Source organism: Acinonyx jubatus, chromosome B2 (genome assembly GCF_027475565.1).
Source record: "Acinonyx jubatus isolate Ajub_Pintada_27869175 chromosome B2, VMU_Ajub_asm_v1.0, whole genome shotgun sequence".
Taxonomy (NCBI): Eukaryota; Metazoa; Chordata; class Mammalia; order Carnivora; family Felidae; genus Acinonyx; species Acinonyx jubatus.
In genome coordinates this window covers 103,136,578-103,153,836 of record NC_069385.1, presented here as the reverse complement: position 1 = coordinate 103,153,836, position 17,259 = coordinate 103,136,578, and the positions used below count along the sequence as shown (strand labels likewise).

Sequence of the window (17,259 nt, the reverse complement as noted above, 5' to 3'; positions counted from 1 at the left end):
TTTAAGCAAAGAATGAGATGAGGGCTTCTAATCCTAGCTTTTTTAAGGAAACTTGACTTTGGAAAATAACATTAGAATTGCAACTTTTGTGCATTGTTGGTGGGAATGTAAACTGCTGCAGTCACTATGGAAAACAGTAAGTCAGTTCCTCAAAAAATTAAAAATAGAAATATATTATGACTTGGGTATTTACCCAGAGAAAATGAAACACTAATTTAAAGGTATATGCACCCCTATGTTTATTGCAGCATTATTTACAATGGCCAAGAAATGGGAGCAACCCAAGTGTCCATCAATAGACAAAAGGATAAGGAAGAGGTGGTATATCTATACAATGGAATATTACTCAGCCATAAAAAAGAATGAGATCTTGCCATTTGCAATAACATGGAAAGACCTAGATGTTATTATGTTAAGTGAAATAAATTAGAGAAAAACAAATACCACATGATTTCACTTATATGTGGAATTTAAGAAACAAAACAAATGAGTAAAGGGGAGAAAGAGAGAGAGAGAGAGAGAGAGAGAGAGAGAGAGAGGCAAACCAAGAAACAGACTCTTAAATATAGAGAACAAACTTGTATTACCAGAAGGGAAGTAGCTGGGGGATGGATGAAATAGATAAAGGGGATTAAGAGATACAAACTTCTAGTCATAAATAAATCATAGAGATGAAAAGTACAGCATAGGGGATATAGTCTATAATATTGTAATAATGTTGTTTGGTGACAGATGATGTCTACAAAAAAAAAAACCACCTGAATTTAAAAAATAACATTAGGATTGTAACAGGAATTTCAGAAGGGTTCAATAATTTAGGAAGATGATATAGTTAAAATTATTATTATAGGAAAATAAAAATTAAAATAGGAATTTGAGGCTGGGAGGACAGAGTTCCTCAGGTGTGAACCACTATATATAAAGTGGGTAAAGTGGATATGGTATGTTTCAAGCAAAGAACAAAAATTAGAAAGGTAAATTTTAAGAAAAAAATGTAGACATAGGCTAGGGAGAAATGTGGAAAAGACATTTCATAGATGAAATTAACACAGAACAATAGTACAGAGGTCAAAGTGCGAAAAAATGAAGGTATAAATAGTAAAGGGATGAGGTTGGTTAATACATAAGCAAAAATAGGAATGTTAAGAAACAAATGGAGTTGGGTATATGGAATTAGATGAAGGATTTATTGAAAGAAGATTTTGGGATGCCTGGGTGGCTCAGCTGGTTAAGCATCCAACTTCAGCTCAGGTCATGATCTCATGGTTTGTGGGTTGAGCCCTGCGTTGGGCTCTGTGCTGGCAGCTCAGAGCCTGGAGCCTGCTTCGGATTCTGTGTCTCCCTTTCTCTCTGTCCCTCTCTCAAAAGTAAATAAACATGAAAAAAAGAAAAGAAAGAAGATCTCCTTCTTCTGGGGAATTAACCTGTCATGTGACCTTTGAGTATTAGAGAAAGGGCCATAAAATAACATCAAAAGATCAGAAAAGCAAGTCCTATTGTTTTAGTTAATAATATGTCAGTTGCTCTGAGTCACATATCTGTAAAATTGAAATAAAAATATCATCCCTACTTTCCTCTGAGGGTGGTTATAAGGAATAAGTGATATCCTTGCAGTCCTTTGTAAAATACGAAGTACAATACAAATAAAAGATGATATGATGATGATGATGATGATGATGATGATGATGATGTTGCACATGGAGGCAAAGCAATGATTTTCTCTTCATTATATCTCTGTTTGGTTTTCAAACTTAGAATTTACATAATATAGCAAAACTCAATTTCAATCATCTGCCCTTTAGAACTTAAAAATTGGAATTTATGGACTAATGAAAACTACGAATATTATATCTCCTTCCTTCCTTCCTTTCTTCCTACCTTCTTTCTTTTCTCCCTCCCTCCATCCCTTCATCCTCCCTTTCTACTATCTATTATCATCTATCTATCTATCTATCTATCTACCTATCTATCTTATTCCACAATCAAGAACTGTAAAATCTTTGAAGTGGAAATTAGAGAAATATGATCCAATACTTGGTCTAGCTCTGTAATTTTACAGACAAAGAAATAGAGACTAAATTCTTATATAAATCCACACAGCTAATGACAGATAGTTCTGGGTCTCAACTGTTGAGACCATACTCTTGATTGTGTCTTTTGTACACTCTGTTTTGAATAAAAATTAAAATTTTGTAGAGTAAGACTATGATCATGATTCAGTTCCTTTATAATGATATATGTAGGATATGGAATATGTATATAGAGTATGAAAAATGTAGATCAAAGTGGTTGCAATAAAGGACACAGATCATAAATATTTCAGGATAAAATACTATTAGAAATAATAGAAATATTATTCTATTGGATATTTGGATATTGGATATTTTTATATATCCAAATTTAAAACAAACTAAAAATTAAATTTAAAGTAGCTTGACTAACTTTGAATCCTGTCTAATTACTCCATTATACATATATGAGCCAGTTATAAATATGTGCATGCTAATAAACCTATCAGGGTAAGAATGATGTAGAAAATTATAAATAGGTATGAAATGAACATTTATTTTTCACCTCCAGCATGGTTTGATATGGCCTCTTCAGATTGAGAGTATGTAGATTTCCAATAATTGGCAAAGGTCCGGGTCCTGGAGGAAAATGTTGCTTGGAAGCTTTAGTCATGAAGATTTTCATATTTAAAATAAAAATAAGAAACACACTCAGAATTGGAAGTATGACCGAAGAGTCAAACCGACTCATTATCTTTAAGTAGAAGTAATTATCAAAATCATAGAAATCTTTGTGATTGCAACCAGGCAGAATCAGCAACTTCCAATGCAGATCAAAAACATGAAGGCATTGCTTATAATATTTTCCCTGTCTTATAGTCAACCATCTATTTTATAATTAAAATGAATTCAGTTCTACATGGTGTGCTTGCTTTACTTGAGCCCCTTCCCCCTTCTCTCTTTTCACTTCTCGGGTCAATCCGTTTTATCCAATAAAGACTGGGAGAGGGATTTTCTCTTCATGTAAACCAATGATTATTCTTGAAATTTCAGGGAAATACAACATGTTTAATCCTCAATGTGAAATCTACACTTTCACAAGAAAAAGAGTTGTATTGTTTGCTAAGTTACCCCATTATCTCTGTGTGGTTGTTCAAATAAGTGTCATGCCAAGAATTTCAAGGTACTTATACAATGCTAAGTTCTTATTCTTTCACTCTCCTAAAAAAGTTTCACTGGAGTCTCAGTGCCATGAAAAGAGAATTGGTTTTTAACTTGAATGCTGTGTACAGATCCGAGTAAGTGACTCACCTCTTTGGGCCTTAGTTTAATCTTTTTAAACCAAGAGAAATACATAAATTGTTCAATTGTGCTGAGTCAAAAATGAACAGATATACAGCTCCTAACATACACTTAAAATTCACTGCCTGGCTGGCATTCCTCATTTTTTCTCACTTTCATTTTTTTTTTTTAATTTTAAAGAGAGAGAGCATGTGAGCATGTGAGAGAGGCAGAGGTAGCTAGAGAGAGGGGGAGAGAGAATCTTAAGCAGGCTCCACACTTAGCACACAGCCCAATGCAGGGCTCAATCTTATGACCTGAGCCAAATGATCTGAGCATCATGATCTGAGCCAAAATCAAGAGTTGGATGCTCAACTGTCTGAGCCACCCAGGTGCCTCATGTGCTATTGACTTTTAACCATGCATCTGGGATATAGCCCATTCTAGTGGATTTGCTCAAGAAAGAAATATTTCTCTTTCCTTTTTGTGTTGGAATGACTGTGAGTAAGGAACTAGTTTAATAGATTAAACTGAACAATTTTTTATATATTGCCTTCTTGATAACAATATTTCCTCAAGTGTCCTACAAGTTGCCATCGTATTCTATATTTACTTTTTAGTTTATCATTCACTGTCTTCAAGGAATTTAAATTTCTTGAAAGTGAGGACTCTATTTTTATCCCCCTCCCCTACGGTGGAATCGACAATGTTTAGAACAGTGCCTGGCACTAAAAAAATTTAAATTTGTGAATAGGGGCAACTGGTGGCTCAGTCAGTTAAATGTCTGACTCTTGGTTTTGGCTCAGGTCATGATCTCATGGTTTCTGGGATGGAGTCCTGTGTTGGGCTCAGTGCTGACAGCATGGAGCCTGCTTGGGATTCCCTCTCTCTCTCTCTCTCTCTCTCTCTCTCTCTCTCTCTCTTTGCCCCTCCCCTGCTCGCATGTGGGTTCTCTTTCTCAAAATAAATAAACTTAAATAAAAATAAATACATAAATAAATAAATAAGCAAATAAATGATTGAAAAATCTTCTGAACATTTTATTTTTGGAGAGTCATTCCTAGTAACTTAGAATTTGGGGAACTGAGCGACTATATGTACGAAATTCTGTCATCTTGTAAATAAGTAAATTGAGACCCAGAGGGTTCAGATTGAGCCAGGGTCATGCAGCTTTTTCCTAACAGAGCTGCAATCAGGACTTACGGCTGCTGCTTCACAATACTCTTTATGCCAGATGGCTTAATGCCATGATACTAAGTGTTTTGTACACAGTTACTTGACTCCTCTGCTTGGTGTGGCTTTGGATGCCTGGAACACAATTCCAAATAGTCCTGTCTGGGCAGGCAGTAATGAAAACTTTCTTGAACCAAGTCTTGAACTTTTGAATAGTCTAAAAGGGGCAGCTACAGGCACAAAACAAAGGGCATGGAAAATGACCATTAGTTTCAGAGCCATCTTTTCAATGGCATCCACACTTAACAGTGTTACTGTCAAATAGGCTCTTTTTCTAAAACAAAGAGTAGAGGGAGAGACAAAGAGAGACAGTCCTATCAGATCAAAGTGGGTGTGTCTGGAATTAAAATAACTTGTAGCTGATTTTTTCAAATTTTGATACAATGATAGGCAATACAGTATATAATAATAGATCCCAGTGATGTTAATATTATTCCAATATTACAAATGAGGAAACTGAAGCTTTAAGAATTTAAGTGATTAGCCCAAGGTCACATAGTTGGTAAGTGAGAGAATTCAAGTTTTCCCGATTCCAAAGCCCTTATTTTAGGAGAAAGAGTGTATAGGTTATTACCATGCTTTTAAATTGATGGGGGATGGAGGGTCATCCCTCAAGGAAGATACTTTTGATAACTTGAAATGTGATTGTTTATTATTATTATTACTGAGAGTTTACCATGTACCCCAATATTATACTATGGTATTCAATTTCTGGGCCTAAGGAGGGTCAGAAGCACATTATACAGCTCTTGATGCATAACATACGGCATAATGAGAAAAAACAAGCATGGCCTTTGGCACCAAGCAGATGTAAATTTGATTTCAGATCCTACTTTTAATTTTGTCTTCTGTGGCAAGCTACTTAAACTCTCTGATTCATCTAGAGGATTTATCAAAATTAAAATAAATATATGAAAACAATCTGATTTATTGACAAGTTATCTACCTTTGTTAATGATTGGGCATGCTTTCTATATTCATAGGGCATTAGATTACCAGAATTCCTACTTAAAAGATAAGAGCAATTTCACCCCCCAAAATTTGTTCCATTCTGGTGAGTCATAGATGAAAAGTTATTATGTAAATGGTTGATTCTTTATAAAATGTACTATTATTATTAATCCACACACCCACCTCTCTCACTACATTCAAAACTGTAAGCATGATTCTCTTACTATTTCACTTAGGAAGTCACTTCTGTGGACCATTTTTTGGACACCAGAATATCAAATTTCTCCAAGATTATTTCTTGGAGATCAAATAAAATTGGAGTTTGGGCTATCCAACAATCTGTAAATATAGAAAAATGTAACCAGTTACTCATGAAGATGGCCACCTGATTAATGAATTAGGGCCCTTGAATGTATTTGTTTAGTTCTGATAAAATCCTTACATCTAAGGATTAGTATAAAGTACAGTATTAGGGGCACCTGGGTAGCTCAGTCGGTTGAGCATCCGACTTCGGCTCAGGTCATGATCTCACAGTTAGTGAGTTCAAGCCCCACGTAGGGCTCTGTGCTGACAGCTCAGAGCCTGGAGCCTGCTTCGGATTCTGTGTCTCCCTCTCTCTCTGTCCCTCCCCCACTTGTGCTCTGTCTCTTTCTGTCTCTCGAAAATAAATAAATGTAAAAAAAAAATAAAAAAATAAATTAAAATACAGTATCATATCCTCCCCTGTCTAGGGAAAACATCTCAAGATGTACAATAAACAGCTTAAAGGTTTTTGGTGGAAACAAATGCTGGTGAAGCCTAAAAACAGATAAATTTTCACAAAACTGCCTGTAATTACAGTCAACAAATGAATCTTTCAGTTTAAAATGTGAACCAAAATACAAAAACTTTCAGAAATAGGCTGTCTGAGTAGAGCTTAAGGTTTTTAATCAAATCTGTCAATCTAAATAGTATTAGAGTAGAGCTTAAGGTTTTTAATCAAATCTGTCAATCTAAATAGTATTATTTACCACTTTAAATGATTTGGGAATGGATAAGGCATAAGCATACCAAAAACATTGTTTCAGTGCCTCAGAGTTGGGCTAGGCCTAAGGGTGCTTCCTCAAGAAGAGTCTCCCAGGGACTCCCAGAGTGTGGAAGGGTGAGATGGGGTCAGGGAGAGGCAGCATTTTGCTGACAACTGGGAAGTGACTCAGAAGAGATTCCTCTTAATGAATAAAAGAGGAAAAGGAAGAAAAATAAGAAAGAAAGTTTGAAAGAAATAAAGGAAGGGGAGAAAGAAAATATTTTCATGTGGAATGAGCGGAGGGCATGGTGGGATAGTAGCTCACAGAATATTCTGAGGCCAGCCTGTTCTCAGGAGGGTTGGCATGCTGGCTCAAGCTGGAGGCAGACCAATGTTCAGGACCCTGCAGGTAAAAGAGAAGTTTAACCAAGTTTGGCTAACAAGCATTTTGTTCTGATTGATCAGTGGGTAAGTAGTTCAGGTTATAATTTAATGAGACCAAAAAAAAAAAAAAAGAATTTGGAGGGTCTGTGTCTGGTTTTGTCATAGGTAAACAAGGGGACTTTGTGAGTCTTACCTAGTCTTACGGGGATGGTAGTTTTTGCTTTGTTTTGTTTTGTTTTGTTTTCAGTAAGCTCTTGTTTTCTGGAACATAAAAGGGTAAGGATCCTTTAACATTTGCTTTTTACAGGAGCACAGGGCTCAAATTAAATTCCACACTATCAAATCCCTGTTATCTAATGTTTGGCATGTTATCGAAAAACTTTGAAACCAGAAAAAGCAATTAGTCAATAAAGATCCACACATATACATTTATTTCCCAACCTTTTGTGGTAAGGCCAAGAGCTTTTTGGGGGGTCTGCAGATTAAAACTTCCTATCTATTTCCTGGCATAAACTAACCAAAAAATTCACAGTCTAAGATGTTCAGCTTCAGGCTCTTTAACATAAAGGAACTTGACAAGGAATCTAAATAAGAGTCTTTCTAGATTTTTGTGTTGTTTGCTTGCCACTCTCTATGGTCTTAGTTATGCCTAATGCAAAAGCAATTTGTTTTGTTGTTGTTTTAACAACTTGTTTTTATAGTCTTCCTAATATAGCCAACATAGAAATTAACACTTTCACTGATTACATTTATATCAATAAGTGCATAATATGAGCAACGAATTTCAGAAAGCTTCCCTATAAACAAATTACTAAAATTGCATCATTCAAAGAAGTATTAAGTAAATTGATAACATATAATTGCTGAAGGTCTGGCCTTTGCTCTCAGCTTCTGGGAGGTAACCTCTAAGCTCTTGGAATGTCCTGCTTGATTTGTTTACCTAGGGACTTTGGGCCACCTAAGCAGTCTATGCTAACTAACAGTGTGGCCTTGGGCCATGTGGTAACAGCTCAGTCTCTGGAAGGGTAGAGAATAAGGTCAGCCATATGGGTGGCCAATCATGTCTATGTGACTAAGCCCAAATAAAAACTCTGGAGACGAAGGCTTGGATATCTTCCTGGTTGGCAGAACTTCATATTGCCATTCTGTTCAGTTGTCTCCACTGGGAGAGGGCAACTGGAAGCTTATGTCTGGAATTTTTCTGGACCTGTTCTATATGATTCTTTTCTAGCCTGATTGCAATCTGTATCCTTTTGCTGTAATAAACAGCAACTGTGAGCATAAGTGCTTTTTCTGAAATTCTGTGAGTCTTTTTAACAAATTATTGAATCTGAGGGTATTCTTGAGGACTCTCAAACTTTGTACCTTTTAATAAATTCAACATAGAAATTACCACTCACTTTAAGTACACTTAAACATGAGTGAATGTTGAACTGGGTTGTTTTAGAAAGGCTTCATATTGGTAAATTGCTAAAATTGGATCATTCAAACAATTATAAAGTAAGCTGGTAACATATAATTATTTGAATAATATGATTACCGTAATAGACTAGACAGCTTGCTTAATTCCATGAGTTGCGTACAATAAATGTCAGTAAAGAGAACTTCTGTATATTGATTAAGAACAATGAGAAGGCCATTGCACCTGATTTTTGCCCACTCCAGAGACATGCATTTTTAGCTGAACATTATGTGTGATATAATGATATCTGAAAAGGATCTACTCAGGACATTTTGAAGATATCTAAAAGACTTGCTGAGAATGACTGAATCTACAAATCATAATGTAAAACATTTATAATTTTCATACTTATGGCCAATAAACTCAAAAGGGTGTATTGTGAGATCTGATGTAAATTCTCATTTGTTGCTTAATAAAGAATTGATTATAATTATTAAAAAGTGCTTCTAACAGAATAGTTTTGAGCTGGACTAGATTCTTCTTAGATCAGATCCTAGAGATACTTCTGTGGCTCGCTCCTAAGTGTCTCATCTTACACATAATTGTATTTTGCTTTAAGATACCTTGCCCTGAGATTTTTAATTTTCTCCATGAATTTATTCAAAGAATAAGTGGAGAGGTTTCCATCAATTCATTTATATATATTTTTACTTCCCTGTTATTAACTGAGTGCTGGTTACACGTTTTCTTGGTGGAGGTTGGAAGCAATAGCACCATAGTACAGCTCACTGCTGTGTGGTCTGGGCATTTTCTCTACAGACAACATTTGGCCCTACAACTGGAACATTTTCTACATTTTCTCTGTAAGACTGTGTTCCATGTCATCATCATGGGCATGTAAAACTCACTCTGAACTAAAAAGTCACTTCACATTTGGAATCAAGGATAAAATAAAATGTCCTTAATGCATAGCAAACTAAACATCCACCAGGTATTGAAGCAGCAGCTTATACAGTGATATTTTGCAATCACTTCCTCCTCCATTTTGCTCCATTTTAGAACTTTGGGAGAAGAATGACAGTAATTTGTCCTGGCTTGATACAGATATAATACCTGGATCCTTCTGTAAGATTAAAAGGCTTTAATAAAATGGAATAGCGCTAATTCCGTAATGCAAGTACAGAAGACATTATTGCAGGGTGATAGGTCACTATTTTTTTTTTTTATTTTGACAAAAATCTCAACTCTTTTTCTTCCTCTTCCCCTTTCCATTTCTTCTTTTAATGGACAATTCAGTTCTATAGCTATAGGTGGGACTGAACAAGGTAGATGTCCAGACCTGGTGGTGAGAGTGACTCAACAGTTCAGACAAACACATATTGCTGGAGAGCCTGTACAACATAAGAAAGGTGTCCATGTAAGAGGGCTGCTCATGGGGAAGAATAAGAGCCAAGAAAAGTGAAGAGAGTGATTTTGTCCACATGGACAAGTGGTCTAGGGCAGGTTGTCATAACCTAACGAAGGGTGAGTTGGCATCTATGCAAGGAGAACCCTGATGATGAAGTGTGGGTGTAAGGCCATCTGCACAGTTAGTGAGGCAATGGTAGTGAAGGGAGATTGGTTACGTACTGGGGCCTGATTAATTAAATACCCATATTAAGGATAAGAGGCACGAGGTTTGTCACTGATAGAGAAAGGGGCTCCCAAAATAGAAGACAAGAAAGTTAGAATAAACTGGAGTGTTGGATTGGAATGGGAGATGTTTGTGTGAATTTACAGTCTTGAATAGAGTCAATTCTGCTATAGTATGACATGCACATACCTAAAAATTTTCATGTCATACAAAATCAGACAACGAAAAGACAGAGTTTATGGGACAATAAGGTTGGAGCAAATACTTCATCAGTGATATATTTAAAAAAAATAGATTGGAGGGGCACCTGGTTGGCTCAGTCGGTTAAGTGTCCAACTATTGATCTCGGCTCAGGTCATGATCTTTCTGATCATGGGATAGAGCCCCATGTTGGGCTCTGGCTGACAGTGGGAGCCTGCTTGGGATTCTTTCTCACCCTTTCTCTCTTCCCCTCCCATGCTTGTGCTCTCTCTCTCTCTCTCTCTTTCTCACTCTCTCTCTCTCTCTCTCAAAAAAAAAAAAAGACTGGAACATAGTAAAAATGATAGCACAGTTGCACATGTTAAATGGCTAAGAAATACAGAAACACTATACTGAATATGTGGTCCTTAAAAAGGACCAGAAATTTGCTTGTGGAAGTGGGTGTGAAAAAGATTACAGCTTCTGAGTTATTGTGAAGCAGTGAAAGGAGAATCATTTGAAATCAGACAGAAAGTTGTAACACCAGATGCAACCAGTATGGCCCGTAGCACATGAAGTAAGTTGAAGCAGATGGTAGATATTAGGGGTGTGTGTGTGTGTGTGTGTGTGTGTGTGTGTGTGTGTGTTTGTGTGTACATGCATGTGTTTTATGGACAACCCAGTTGGTTCAACTGGGTGCCGTTTTCTGTGTTCATTTTGTATTTCCTGCAAAGGAAATCATGTCTAAACAAACACAAAATTTATGCTATGCTCAAATTGTTCCTTAATATTTCAGTTGTACTGGAACAAAATCACATTATGAAATAAATGTTAAAGCAGAACTCATTGCATATAGATACAGATACATATTGAAACATTTATAGTGCAAATGTACACATTCATACACACGCTTAAATAGATATTCTCTATTTCCAACCACTGAGAGAACATTGGAGAGGCAACACCCCAATACCAAAGAGCACACTTAGTTCTCAGATCTCAGAATCTACAAATCTTCCTCAGTTACACTGGGATCACATTCCAATAAACCCACTGTAAATTGAAAATATTGTGGGTAAAAAAGGCACTTAATACACTTAACCTACTGAACATCACAGTTTAGCCTAACCTGCCTTAAATGTGCTCAAGAGCACCTGGGTGGCTCAGTTGTTAAGCATCTGACTTTGGCTCAGGTTGTGATCTCACAATTGGTGAGTTCGAGTCCCACATCAAGGTGAGCATAAGCCCCACTTCGGGTGGGCATGAGCCCCGCTTCTGGTGAGCTCCAGCCCCACTTCAGGTAAAAACACAAGGCCCAGGTGAGCCCCACTTCTCTCTCTCTCTTCTCTCTGACCCTTTCTCCCTTATGCTTTTTCTCTGTCCAAAACAAACAAAAATGTCCTCCAAATACAGTAGCCTTATCGTTGGGCACAATCATCTAACACAAAACCTATTTTATAATAGAATGTTCGCTATCTCATTGTAACTTGTGGAATTCTGTATCGAGAGTGAAAAACAGAATAGTTGCATGGGGACAGAACTGGAGAGTGGTTATAACTGGTTGTTCACCCTGAGGATCGTACACCTGACTGGGAGCTGCGCTGTAGCTACCCAGCATGAGGAGAGGTGATCAGACTGTGTATCACTAGCTCCAGAAAGATCATAATTCCAAAGTCAAAGTATGGTTTCTACTGACCGTGTATTGCTTTCACACCATTTAAAATTGAAAAATCAGGGGCTCCTGGGTGGCTCAGTTGGTTGAGCGCCTGACTTCGGCTCAGGTCATGATCTCGCGGTTTGTGAGTTTGAGCCCCATGTTGGGCTCTGTGCTGTCAGCTCAGAGCCCAGAGCCTGCTTCGGATTCTGTGTCTCCTTCTCTCTATGCCCCTCCCCCACTTGTGATCTGTCTCTCTCTGCCTATCAAAAATAAATAAATGTAAAAAATTTTTTTTAATAAATAAAATAAAATTGAAAAATCATAAGTCAAACCATCATAAGCTGGGGACTCTCTGTACCACTAAAAGGAACCAGGATTTGGAGAAAAGACTGGTTGAAGAGCTGGAACCAGACAAGTATAAGATAAGCACCACATCAGAAGGACATAGGAACCAGCCTGAGTAGTCTTCCACCTGCCAAATCTGGGACAATTTACCATTACAACAAGTAATAACTATAATGTAAACAGTTGAATAAAATAAGAATTCATGAGTCTCTATCGACATAAATAAATAAAAATTAAAAGATTGAGGAGGAATGGGGCATACCACATTGTTTTCCTACAAAACAATATTAATGACAAAAGTAAGAACAAGAAACTTTAAAATGGAGAAAGAGGTACCACCTTCATCAGTGATCAAATGATCATTGGCAATAGAGCAAGCTCAAAAACAAGTTCTACCTGATGGGATGAAATGAGTGTATGTAAGTTCACTTTTGTGATACTGCTGTAAAAGTTGTATAACTTGAATCTAGCCATTAGGAAACCTCAGGCAGACCCGAATTGGGGGCATTCTACAAAAAAAATGGCCTATAATTTTCAAAAGCGTCAAGGTCATGAAAGTCAGACTGAGGAACTGTTACGGATAGAGGGATTAGACAGAAATAACAAGTAAATGCAAAATGTGATTCTGAGCTGCATTCTTTTGCTACAAAGGATATCATTAGGACATTTGGTGAAACTTGAATGGGGAAGGTTCAAGATTTAATAGTTGCTATGTGTATCCCCCGAACCCTGACACCAAATTTATATGTTGAAGCCCTAACCCCCAATGTGACTGTATTTGGAGATAGAGCTTTTAGCAGATAGTTAAGGTTACATGAGGTCAAAAGGCAGGGTCCTAATCTGATAGGAATGGTGACCCTAAAAGAAGAGAAAGGGATCTCTCTCTCTCTCTCTCTCTCCCCCCACACCTAGGAAAAGCCATGTGAGGACACAGAGAGAAGGCAGACATCTATAATACAGGAAGAGAATGTTCACCAGGAACCAGATAGGCTGACACTTCGATCTTGGACTTTCCTGCTTCCAGAACTGTGAGAAAATAAACTTCTGTTGTTTAAGCTGCCTGGTGTATTTTGGTACAGGAGCTCAAGCTGACAATGGTCATAATTTGGCAAAGCTATTTCCCTAGTTTTGATGGTTGTGGTTTGGTTTAGAGAATATTTGTTTATAGGAACTATACAGGGACAATGAAGTCAGAAACTTAGATGGTTCCAGAAAAGACAGTTTTTTGTACTGTACTTCTTTTTCTGAAAGCTTCAGATTGTTTCAAAATAAAAATATTTCAAAAACTTACAGAAGTCTCTTTATTTCAAGGAGGTAGAGAGCAAAATATCCAAATATTTTCTGAGGACATTTGGTCCTACTTTAATAGATTTCATTTCAGGAGGATAATAAAATGTGCAGAAAGCGGACATTCAGAGTTATGTTGATGAAAAATTGACAAAAATATCAGCTAGGCTTTTTAGAATAAATCTTTTTTTTAATTTTTAATTTTTTAAATGTTTATTTATTTTTAAGAGAGAGAGCACCAGGGAGGGGCAGAGCGAGGCAGAGCAAGGCAGAGACACAGAATCCTAAGCAGACTCCAGGTTCTGAATTGCCAGCAAAGAGCCCAGCATGGAGCTCGGACCCACCAGCTGTGAGATCATGACCTGAGCTAAAGTGGGATACTTAACCAACTGAGCAACCCAGATGCCCCAAGAATAAATCTTTTGTTAAAAACGTACTGACTTTCATATCCAAACAAACTCTTTGGAGTAGATGGGAGCTTTAATTACTGAAAGACAGAAAGAAGATGGGACTTGAAACTTTTGTCTCCAGAACTAACTGCCTGAGTGCTGGATATCATGCCAGGTGCTCCCGTGTGTGTGTGTGTGTGTGTGTGTGTGTGTGTGTGTGTAATTTACATTATTTTTTCTTTCTTTATTTTTTTATTTTGAGAGAGAGAGAGAGAGAGAGAGAGAGAGAGAGAGAGAGAGAGAAAGTGTGAGTGCACAGGGAAGAAGCAGAGAGAGATGGAGAGAAAATCCCAAGCAGGCTCCACTCTGTCAGCTCTGGCCCAACTCAGGGCTCAAACTCACGAACAGTGAGATCATGACCTGCAGGCACTCAATGGGTTTTCATAAAAAATCGATTAAGCAAGATGCAAGTCTCGGCCTAGTTCAATGCTTTGGAGCAGAGATGTGTAAACTTGACCAGGGGAACAGATCAGGCATTTGTTTGGGTTTTATTTATTTTTACTGACCAATATTGCTCTGGTTCTTGAAATTATACCATGTGTAGAAAAGAGAATGCAAGAATGGCTCTTTTTCAAGGTAAGTACTGATATCCCTCATGACCAGAAAAGTGTCTTCCACATCATACACCATTTTATCTAATGCATATATGGAAATCAGGAAATGGACAAAATTTGAAGGATAATAAAGTCTGATTTTTTTAATTGCTATAAATGTGTTCTTAGGAGGATTATATACAAATTCTAGATGCTGGAGGTTAAAATATCCCCACAGTCTTCATGATTCAGGCAGCTGTGGCAGAATGCTCATGTCTAAGACCCTCTTCCCTAGGTCTGATGGAATTCACTCAATGCTGGGGTAAGCTGCTGGCTATGTGGTGCCAAAATCTCTCCCACAATCTTTTTACTAATGCTTGAAATTCCACCATGAAACATTCATTTCTCTGTGCTTTTACGACTTAATTTTCAGAGGAAGCATTTGAAGTTGTTTGTAAAAAATCAGTATTTGAAGTTACAAGATCTATGTTTGAACCTCAGCTCCCTTGGCCAAAATTTCAGCTTCCTCAGTGATAATACCTAACCCAGAGGGCCATTGCAAGAGCAAAATTGGATAATTTATGGAAAAGCCCCTGTTAATGTAAATTCCTTAACAATTTTAAAGAATATTAAGATGATTTAACTTTCTTCTAATTTTTCTTAAGTGCCCCTAAGTGTCAAAATGTCACTATTCATCCTCAAAATAACTCCACAGAGTTGGTATTATATCTTTTAGTAGGTGAGTAAAGAGATGCAGAAAACTAAAATACTTTTCCAAAGATACTGAAATAGTGAAAGACTAAGTACGAATTAAATTCAAGACCTGGATTACTCATGGGCACTCCCCCAAAAAGGACTTTGTCCAAAAGTGGGCCTGGCAGATCAGTACTTATTGTCAAATGAGGTCTCCTACAGGAACTGTCTATGTCTGGTTAACAAGGACAAGATGCACTGGTTGGAGGCTCCCATAGCTGCTCTCATTTTGGTTGGACAACACTGGGGTAGATATTATTCTGAGAGATTTCTGGTGAATACACATTGAAATAAGACCACGATAAGAGCTAAGGTTATTAGTTAGAAAAGACTAGATTCTGTGCCCCCGAAATGGACAGAACATAGGTTTAGGAGTAGACAAGATAGAGGTGGGTGATTTAGGAAATAAGGTACAGGTTAGAGAGATCTGACAGTTCATGAGTTTGTTAACTCCCCTCATTTGCTACTCTCTCCAGCTGACCTATCCCACCAACTCACATACATGTAAACACCCCCCACCCCCCCACACACAAATAACTTCTATCTTCAAAAAGAAGAAGAAAGAATTGATTGAGCAGACTTCTAATCTTTCATTTCATAAACAAAGTACTCTCCAGGGGAAAGAGTTTTGGCTTTATTTCAATAGAGTTGAGTCTTAAATCACTCTTTGCCTAATTGTATGCTTTTTTAATGCATTTTTTTTCTGGCAAGTTTTCCTTGAATTGTATTTAGGTTCCTCTCTCTTATTTATGACACTCTGTGTATGCTACCATTCTAGCTCTCTTCACACTTTAGTCTATCACTGATCCACTAGCTATCTTCCTGGTTGATATAGATGGATGGATGGATAGATAGATAGATAGATAGGCAATAGATAGATATTTTTTTTCCCTTGAGGTCAAGGACTTTGTCTTATATGACTTTGTATTTACAGATTTATAGAGTCTGGCGCATAGCAATTGCTCCACAAATTATTACTGAATAAATGAGTAACAGGATAAATAATAAAAATTCCCTTGCTTTTTTGAGACTGATTTTACTCATTTGTTCATTTATTCAATTATTTATTCATTTATCCACTGAACAAACATCACTTAAACATGCGCTTTCTCAAGATATGAGGGTTATAAAGAATAAAATGAGAAGTATCAGCTCTTAAGAGTTTACTTTTTCATCTTCAAAAGGCAAATGTAACATTACCAAATTGTCAAGTACATGGAATCACACCTTTATACCTTATTTAAGTGGGAAGATGGTTGCTTGAGTGTGTCCCTCCTGATTTCATCATGCATCTTTTTTTTTAATTAAAAAACTTCTTAAATGTTTATTTATATTTGAGAGAGACAGAGACACAGAGCCAGAGAGACAGAACGACAGAGCATGAGCAGTGGAAGGTCAAAGAGTGAGGGAGACAGAATCCAAAACAGGCTCCAGGTGCTGAGATGTCAGCACAGAGCCCAACATGGGGCTTGAACTCATGAGCTGTTAGATCATGACCTGAGCCAAAGTCAGCGCCACCCAGGGGCCCCTCTTTTTTTTTTTTTATGTAGGCTCCTTGCCTAACATGAGGCTTGAACTCATGACCCTGAGATCAAGAGTCACATGCTCTGCCAACTGAGCCACCCAGCCAGGCACCTTTCATCCTACATCTCTAACCAAACTATAGATAGGACTTGTCCTGAGCTGAGTAGTAACCAGGTCTGCTGTTTAACTGGATGATGTAAGACCTTGGAGAAAAAAAAAGCTGATAGAGAATCTCCCTCCTTTGTGTTGGATGAAAGTTTGGAGGCAGTTGGCAGAGACCCAAGGGGTAAGGATTTGAGAACTACTGGTTTGCAGAGACTTGTGAATTCCCAGGGAATTTATCTTCCTGACTGAGCATTCCTGAGATGACAGTGGGTCTCACTGGTCCCCCATGAGGTGCAGGAATGCTTAGCAGATGCATTGAGTTCCTTCTGACACTGGTCTAGAACATCAAGCATTGACTGCTGAAAAGACTGAGGAACAAAGAAGCTTTGTTCAGGCTCTAATCAGGGGGAGTATGTGTTCACCATCTGGCAAATCTCTAATGTATTTTTGCCAGATTGCTGTTCCTCCCTTCATTTTCGAGATTGTTGCTACCCAAGGTACCTCAGCAACTGAAACTTCACCCCCCA

At 37.5% G+C, this 17,259-nt stretch overlaps 1 non-coding gene across 1 annotated transcript; it reads right to left on the bottom strand.

Annotated features, from left to right (window-relative positions):
- Positions 1–16,659: 16,659 nt before the first annotated feature.
- Positions 16,660–16,736, bottom strand: TRNAK-CUU (transfer RNA lysine (anticodon CUU)). The gene has a single exon. It is a non-coding gene; the product is annotated as a tRNA-Lys (tRNA).
- Positions 16,737–17,259: the final 523 nt, after the last annotated feature.